Source organism: Papaver somniferum, chromosome 4 (assembly GCF_003573695.1).
Source record: "Papaver somniferum cultivar HN1 chromosome 4, ASM357369v1, whole genome shotgun sequence".
Classification (NCBI taxonomy): domain Eukaryota; kingdom Viridiplantae; phylum Streptophyta; class Magnoliopsida; order Ranunculales; family Papaveraceae; genus Papaver; species Papaver somniferum.
Window position 1 is genome coordinate 115,373,654 of NC_039361.1, and position 10,088 is coordinate 115,383,741.

The window sequence follows — 10,088 nt, forward strand, 5'->3', positions numbered from 1 at the left end:
GATGTTGCAGAATCACAAACAATGAAACGAAGATGTTTGTGACTACTTTTTATATCTTGCCTATCGGAGATATTAGTCTCAAGCCAATCAATCTGATTGTACTCGTACGATAGAAGATGCAAGATCAGATCACACAACTACGATAAAAGTAGTATCGGTATAGCTTCACAATCCCAATGAAGTCTTTAAGTCGTTAACCTGGATTTTGAAGAATAAAACCAAAGGTTAAAGGAGAATCGACTTTAGCACGCAAACTAGTATCACACGTGAAGTGTGGGGATTAGTTTTGCAGAATACTAGATGTCTCCTTTATATAGTCTTTCAAATCAGGGGTTTCGCCTTGGTCACAAAGCAAACAATATCCATCGTTAGATGAAAACCTGATTTAGATTCAAGCTTATATTTCTCAACTGTTAGATCGAAAACTTAGGTTGTTATACACAAATGAAATGCACGCTTCTAGGTTTGTTAGCCGTACCCAAACGTGTACATTGTTGGTTCAATAATAGTTAACCAAAAGGTTAGCCATATGAGCATTTCATACCAACTATATTCTTCTTCAACATAACTAGTTCAAATGACTTCAAATGAACTACTAAGAGAGTTGTTCAATTGCAAGGAAATCTTATGTACTACACAAGACACAATTGAAGCAAAGATGATTTGATTCTATCGAATCAGTTCATGAACTTTATAGCCACGGTTTGCAAATTGCATTCCTTAGTCTTTATAAGTTTAAGTTCAGAAATCATCTTCAGATATATAACCTTCTTAAGTTCGCACACTAGGTTCACGGACTTAAGCAACCGGGCAGAATTTACAAACGCCAACAGAAAATCTCGGCAAAGACTTTCCGCCGGTTCGCGGACTGGTACTCACGCAACAAGTTAGTCAACTCCAGCAGAATTTCTCGGGATGAGAATTTCGGCAGTTCGCGGACTTGGCAACAAGCCATTCTTACGGTTTCTCTTGATCAACAAAGTTCGCAAACTTTGGTTCAAGGGATAGGACTTATGCACATATGTGTTTCCACAACAATACTTATGTCCATCGTTGGTTATGTAATCTAAACTCTCATTCCAACCATTGAAATATTCTTAGAGGACGTTATATAGTTGTTACACAATTTCTCGTCAAAGCAATTTTCAAAGTAATTGAACATATCATGACTTTCGTCACTAGGTAAAGATAAACATGGTCGAAGCGAAACGCTTACCAACACATATTTCGAGATATAGATAGGCGAGGTATACTCGTCTCAAAATACCAAATGCGTATAATCTAAGTCTATATATAACATACGAATTTTTGTCTCAAGAAGTATGAGATAGAGTAGATAGACTTTCGAATGACAGATAAGTTCAAATCTTCACATACCTTTTTGTTGAGAAGTTCCACCGGTTCCTTGAGTAGTTCTTCTTCTTGTATGATTAATCGCTGTGAAGTCCTTGAGCTCAACTACACTTTCTATCCTAGTCTGAGACTTAGCTATAGTAGACTAGAAATCAAGACTTATAGTTTTGGTCACTAACATTGACAAACATGCTTGAGATAGCAACGCATGGGAGTTCGACCGAGCAATGCTCTAACAGTGTCGATAATGATTATTTCAATATCTTGAAAATTGCTTTGATGCTAATAGTGTGTGAAAACGGCTACTATCATTATAGAAGAATGTTTCAATGATTGAAATAAAGAGTTGAGATTATGTAACCATCTTTGGATGTAAGCATATATAGTGTGTTCGCACATTAGTGTATAAATCCATAAACCGGGAACCAAGAGTATGCACATGTGTGTATACGAAATTGGTGAAGGAGACAGGTTAAGCATGCGTACCTGTACGCATACTGGCGGAAGTTTTCCAACCGAAAAATTCTGCTGAGTTTGGGAATTAACAAGCTCTTAACTAGTCACCTTATGCATGCGTACTGAGTTTGGAACTAAACCAACTCAGATCCGGTTGCTTAAGTACGCATACCGGTACGCATAATTAAGCTGGTTACTTTATCAAATCGGTTAGTTCATTAACTAAAATATTTATCAATAAGGAATGCAATCTTAGCAAACTGTGGCTATAATGTTCATGTATCGATTCGAATGAATCAAACCAATGTTGCTTCAATTGTGTTCTTGTCTAAATCCATGAGAATATAGCAATTGAACAACTCTTTAACTAGTTTCATTTGAGTCATTTGAACTAGTTATGGTTAAGATGAATAAGGTTGATATGAGAGTAATCATATGGCTAACCTCGGTTAACTATTTGTGAACCAACATGGTGTATACGGTTAGGTACGGTTACATAAACCTAAATGAGGGTACATTCATTTGTGTGTAACAAGATAAGTTCGATCTAACGGTTGAAAGATATTAGCTTGGTTGAATCAGGTTTTTCATATAACGGTGATTATTGAATGCTTCGTTACCAAGGGAACTTAGATTGCAAACCCTGATTTGAAAATTGTATAAAGGAAAACTCTAGCAACTGGGAAACCTAATCCCCACACCTCATGTGTGTTACTAGTTGCATAACTAGAGTCGATTCTCCTTTAACCTTAGGTTTCTTCTCGAGACCCTGTAGGTTAACGACTTGAAGACTTTATTGGGATTGTGAAGACAGAACCAACTATTCTCTTTGTAGTTACGTGGTCTGATCTTGCTGTTTCTATCATAATTGAGTGCAATTGCAAAATTAGCTTGAGATTTATATCTCCGATAGGCAAGATAGAAAATTAATCACAAACACCTTCGTCTCATCGTTTGTGATTCCATAATAACTTGTTTCGCTAGTCGATTAAGTTTATTGTGAGGTGATTGATAATACTAGGTTGTTCTTCGGAAATATAAGTCTGGTTTATCAATTGGTTCCTGTTCACCTTGATTTATCAAAAGACGAAACAAAAACTCTTGGGTATTTCTGTGGGAGACAGATTTATTCAATCCTATAGACTTTTCTGTGTGAGACACATTTGTTTATCAAGTCTTCGACTTTGGGTCGTAGCAACTCTTAGTTGTAGGTGAGATCAGCTAAGAGAATCAAGTGCGTAGTATCTTGCTGGGATCAGAGACGTAAGGAGCGCAATTGTACCTTGAACCAGTGTGAGATTGAATAGGGTTCAACTACAGACCAGTCCGAAGTTAATTGGTAGTAGGCTAGTGTCTGTAGCAGCTTAATACAGTGTGGTGTTCAATCTGGACTAGGTCCTGGGGTTTTTATGCATTTGCGGTTTTCTCGTTAACAAAATTCTGGTGTCTGTGTTATTTCTTTTCCGCATTATATTTTGTTATATAATTGAAATATCACAGGTTGTGTGTTAAGATCAATCAATTAGAATATCCAACCTTTGGTTGTTGATTTACATTGATTGACACTTGAACATTGGTCTTTGGTACCGTTCAAGTAATTCTCTTATATTCAATCGGGCTCGCAGATTTCTATTTGCTGATTGCGGATTGAATTAAGAGTTAGAGATATTAAACTCTTTGATATACTTTATTCTATATTGAGTCTGACTGTCTAGTTGATTCTCTAGAAAGTGTATTGGAGTAAGTCCTCTCAGATTGCCAAACAAATTTTTGGGTGTGGTTGTTAGACCCCCGCATTTTCAATTGGTATCAGAGCAGGAAAACACATTAAAGACCTTATAAGTCTGTGTTTGTAGCGATTTGATAGGGACAGTAAAGGTATCTCAATAAATGCACCATCAGATCCAGGGATTACAGAATTTTCTTCCATGACTAATTTAATAAAATCCGTAGAAGAAATTATATCTAAACCTCCACCAAGAATAATATTCATGTAGCGATATTGATGTTGAGTTATATCTCCAGAAAGAACAAGAATCTCTTGACAAGCTAAATCAAGTTGTGAGGAATAATATTCATGTTTAAGTCGACATTGATTTACTAATCAGTGAGAGCAATGCTCCTCCTCTGCGTAATTCAATTAATTGTAACAAACTAAACGAATTACAGGAGGAGTTTAAATCTCAGTCATCTGAGTATATCACTTCAAAGCATGAATCGATTCATTGCTCAATCCGTGATACATCTTCTCAAGATAATGGCATTTCCCTCTTTTGTGAGAAAGTCAGGATGTCTCTTTTTATCAAAAGAGTTTTATTGTGCAGTACTAAACATTATCTGCAAAGACTGTGGGTTATAAGTTGTAAACGAAGAAATCAGGAACACATATTGTCTTGTGCTCTTTTTATGTTCTTTGAAAAACTTGTAAAAACAGTCCCTTGGGTTTCTTTCAATACTGTAAGATGTAAGAGTTGTTTGAAAGAAACTCTTTCTTGGTGCCATGGTGAGAAAGACATTGTTCACCTCAACACAACTTCATTGTGTTGGAAGCCTCACCATGAAATGCCCTACTATGTATACGGTGTCGGAAGCGTAAGAATTGGGGCGCACAGATTATGTTCGGTAAGGATGTAGAATTCGATTGGATTATTCTAAATAGGTATGTATATAAGCTTGAGCAAGATTTGTGTTTTTATTTTCTTAGAGTACTTATAATGATCCATGTACCTTGCTTATCGTTCATTTCTACCTAACTTGATCTGTGTTTAAGGTTCTTAAATGTTTAGGTATGAAAATAGTAGTTCGGAGTGTTTGGACTTCATGGTACACATACCAAGTATGCATACCATCATTTAAAATCAAAATCCAGGGGTTTTAGTATGCATACCCGTTTGCATACTAACCCAGGTCATGAAAATTCGTTTGCATACCCGTATGCATACTTGTCTGTAGACGTCGATATTCGGTAAACTTGTTTTGGCCGTATATTCTTCGTCCAAACTCGGAATGACCTCATTCCTTTTGAATTCTCTTCATCTTTGAATTATTTTCAAAATGGAGATGAGAATTATTCAATTTGGATGAGTTAAGATTGGTCATTGTCCTGTCTCTTTTTTTTTAGTGTTTTGCTCCATTTCGTTGCACTTGTTCTATTTCTCTTGGACTTGGGCACTTGGTTTATTGGATTAATCCTATTATAAGATAATTTGTAGCTTTTACAAGAATGATGTTGGTGAATCACAAAGAAGGAAGTTCAAGAATGTGCAGTAGTATGCATTGCTATGGAATTCTTGAATGTTCACAATCATCTTATATGAACTATGGTGCACGGTCGTTAATGACTTTTGTATGTTCTTATTTGTTAAGAAAATATTTTTATACTCCTTTGGTAGCTATTCTTGGTGTAAGTCCGGGTGAAAAAGATTGATTCTACCCTCTAAGGACAAAGCATCTTATATGTGCATTACGAGTTTGTTTTGATGTCTAGGAAACTTCTTATGAGAATTTTATTCTTGTGTTTTAGGAAGAATAACTAGAGTTTGGAATAGCCATTATTGTGATTACACATAACTATGTCCAACGATTTTCATCTTGAATGTTTTTATATTTATTTAAATTCTAAGTTTTTGGAAGATGATTTTTGCAATTTGAATCTTTATGATTTTATATATTGCAACTTGTTATGGGATATGTTGTTTACGTCCTTGAACCTGTGACTGTCCCATAATTGTTCAAAAGTTATCTGTAATATGTCAGTATGAAAGTATTGATAGAAGATAGAATGAACTTTCGACATTACAAAAGTTAAAGCCTTTTATGTCATTATTTTGATGGAAGAAAGGTTAAAACTTTTGTTTACAAGGATTAATTCTATTGTATGTCATTGTGCAAATAGTGATGGAAAATAGAATGAATCATTGTTTATTCTGCAGTATTGGTCGATTTCCGATCCACATTTTTGTGCATATACTGTGTTGCTCCGTAAGGTTCCTTATGTTTGAGCATAACCAACTGAATTGATCATTCTCTTGTGGTTAATTTAGTTGTTGCTCCGTAAGTTCTCTTATGACGAGCATGCCCAATTGAATTGATCACGCTCTTGTGGTTAATTTAGTTGTGTTTTTTTGATTGCATTAATCATGGGTTCTCTTGTGGTTAATTCAATTAAATATGTTGGATACAAATTCATGTTTTCATGTGATTTGATTTTATCCAAAAGAAATCCTTATTTTCTTGTAAAAGCAAGGTCGCCTTTGTTGTTCTTTCAGTAATGACATTTTACGGGGGAAGAGTTCTTTTTGAACTTTTGCTTAATTGTCAAATCTTTGTGGGGAGTGCGGCTGTGGAATATTATAGGGGTTATCTTGTATCTTTATAAACTCATTGATGAATGCATTTAGCTTCGGATTTATGATGGCATCTAAATAAATTGATATGGTATTCTCTTTTGGTCATGAAGTATCTCTATGAAAATTTCATGAGGATCCCACTAGTTTTCATATCTTTGCCAATTTATATTGAAAAAAAGGGGGAGAATTAATGTGTAGTGTGATACTACAAATACATATGGTTTACGGATCATTATGTAAGGGGGAGTGGTTTTCATGTCGAGATGAAGTATTTACTAATGGGGAGTGATACATATCACCATAGTATTGTTGTCAAAGTTGTGATAAATTGATAATACTATGACACTGTATAACAATGATTGGGAGCATTTTTTTTCTCATTGTTATCACTATGGATCTTCAACAACTGTGATGCTGAACTTACAACTTTAGGATCATGGAGTACTTGGAAGTGACGAAGATTATTAGTCGCGTTGAAGATGCCAAGGAGATCAAGCATTTGGATGAGAAGCTACAATTTTTATTTTATTTTGTAATCCATATGTATTGATAGTTTTGTCACTAAAATTGGCAAAGGGGGAGATTGTTAGAGCATTGCTCGGTTGAATGATCGATGTCGTATGCGTCAAAAATAAATTACTTTCTCACTACTCAAAATATATTATGAAGCAAGGGCAAGAAAGGATCGTTCCCACAGAGAGGTCTTGGATTGTCAATTTGTTTCGGTATCTTATAAGTAACAAGGGGGGTTTTCAGATTTTTATAAAATAAAATAAGATTAAAGCAAAACAATAAAAAGTAAACACGAAAATCAAGGATGTGAAATATTGAGTAAAGGTTTCATCTTCAATTGTAAACAAGTTTTTGAATATATGAATAGAATTCGTATTTAATCTCGCTATCATCAAAAGCCGTAGAATACTTTATTGCAAGAATACTCCGTAAATTTCCTAAGTCATCAACACACACATTAGAGCTGCGTATGTGAATTCTACCTAAAGAATAACCTAACGCCTTGCGCTAATTAAGTTCAATTCCTAGGAGCGTTAAGTTTCAGAAATAGGCTAATCAATGCAATTTTCATACATTGCGCATGACAATTCGGACAAAGGTCAAACTCTACATATGATTACAAGAGCGTATCACTACAAACCATAATCATATCATGCTACTCGTATTCAAGGTTATCGCTCGATGATGAACCCTAAATTAGCTATAGATATGGATGTGAGTTCAATCAATTCTAGACTTAACTAAACAAACATTCAATCATATTGCAATACGTCAATCATGTAATTATTATAAACCGTAGAAAGTGAACGATGATTTTGAGAGAAAACTAATTCATAAATCAAATAGCATGCTTGCAAAATCCGACTACATCTTTAACCAATAAAAATAAATCAAGTACTTGTGTTTATGGAGTTCATAACAATAAGCATAGAAGAAGAGAACTTTCTTTTTTAGTCCAGTAAACCCGACCCGGATTAATGGCTAGTCCAGCGGGAAAACACATTTACTCGCTAGTCCAAAAAGGATTTGAAAAGAGTAAAATTACTCTACTAACCCTAACATATAATATTATGTATATTAATACATATGTTACTACATATGTAGTATGTAGTATACTAGTAGTAATATGTAGTATACGAGTAGTAATATGTAGTAACAACTAGTATACTAGTAGTAATATATAGTATACTAGTAGTAACTAGTACTAGTATTAATATGTTATATATTGATACGTAGTAACTAGTATACTAGTAGTAATATGTAGTTTCTAGTATACTAATAGTAACATGTAGTACACTAGTAGCAATATGTAACAACTAGTATACTAGTAGTAATATGTAGTATACTAGTAGTAATATGTTATATATTGATACTACATATTGATATATAGTATGTTATATATTGATATGTAATATGTTATATATTGGTATGTAGTATATTATATATTGCTATGTAGTATCTTATGTCAAAAAATTGTTATGTATTGATACTACATGTTACTACTAGTACTAATATACAAGTATACTAGTATATAGATACTAGTTACTACTAGTAAAGTAGTTACTTAATTTACTTATACTACTATACTAGTTACTACTAGTAAGTAATTACTAAAATTACTAGGAACAAATTAGTAAGATATTTTTGTTACTACTAGTATAGTACATATTAATATGTAATATCACCGTATTGATATTACTAGTATGTAGCAATTAACTGGGTCATAAAAAATTGGACTAAACAGTAATTCCTAAAATATCCCTTCTCATCCTTCGCCGATTTCCAAACCCAAGCGTAGGCTAACTGTTGCTTCTGCTTAGAAAGAGCCCAAACAGTTAAGCCCACAACTCTGAGCCCATCACAAAACTGCAATTGAGTTCCACCAGCCATCAGTTCATCTGCACCATATGTAGCCGCAACCACCACCTATTTTCTTCCTGGCAACAGTCACCATCACATCATCTCAGTTCTTCTCAGCTTACAGACCTGAGCTTCAATGCCAACAAACCCTTGAACATCTCCAGCTCTGCTACACAACCCACCAGAACCAGTTGCATTGCAACTGCTATTCCATTCTCTCAGCAGCAACAACACCGTTCATTGCCTCAGCTCAATTACATATCCTTGCGAAAACGTACCCAAAAGTGTAACTCCAAACTCATATACCCGGCCGCCAAACCTTACATCCGACTCGTACCCCCTTCATGATTCAGTGAAACTTTACGATTCCCATTTTCCGTCGCGACATCCAGCAACCGGAACTAGTACCACCGTCTCGCCATTCTCGCTGCGTTTTTCGTACTCTTTCTGTAGCTTGTCTCATAGCAGCAGCAACTGACTCTTGGCTGCACACAACTTGTCCTTCCTTCTTGCACTGCAGCAACACCAACTTCAGTTCAACTATCAGCAGCTTCATTGTAGACTCAAACACCACCAGTACCTGCTGCTCATTAACCAACACCAGCTGCCACCTTGTACTCTTATTTGCAGTTGCAGCTGCAATCACCAAATCCCATTCACAGATTCACTGCCAGCACTTGTGCTTCTGCTCCAAACTCAGCAACATCAAGACCAATTTCCTGCAATTCTAACACCCACACAAGCCATAGTTTCACTCCTGCAGTACCCATTATCTCAAGCCAACATCATAACCTTCAGCAGCAATACCTCATTCCTTATCACCACCAGTGCAGCCAACACCAGAGCAACACCAGAACCTCTTTAATTCACCTGTAAAAACCTATTTCAGATTCAGAAGCAAACCCATAATCAACTCCTTGTTCACCATCTCTGCTCCACCATCATTCTCAGATTTGCTTCAACTGCTTCACCATTATCATCATACCACAATTACCAGATCTCCAGTTACAGAAACCCTTCTTTGTCCAACCACAAACTCAGTTACAGAAGCTCATCAATTGAATATCTCAGATCCACCTTCTACAAATCCTGAATCAAACAATTTGCACAACCCATCCGTTAAGTCTTCACAAACTCTCGATTACTTCTCTCAATTTTACACAGCAACCTCCATCTTCTTTCTTCCAGTTTCTTCACAAACCCAATTTCTTCTCGATCTGATTTCTTCATCAACAGAAAGATTGGTCTCTATAGAAATTTCTATTGTCTTCCCTTCATCTCTCGCATCTCAAAATCACCAGAGTCACAGTAGCAGATTAACCTTCTTCATCTTCTCGATTTGAGGCAGCATCATCCCTATTTCCTTTCTCGAACTCAGAATCTTTGATTTCTTATCTGATTCTCCCATTGACAGCAACAACACCACCACCAATTTCTTCATTTCTCAAGACCCATCTCTCTGTGTCATTCACTCGAGCAGAAGCAGAAACAAATCTCCTCTCAGTTTTCATGAACAGCCGCAGCCATTTTCTCACTCAAATTCATTTCAGATGAAAC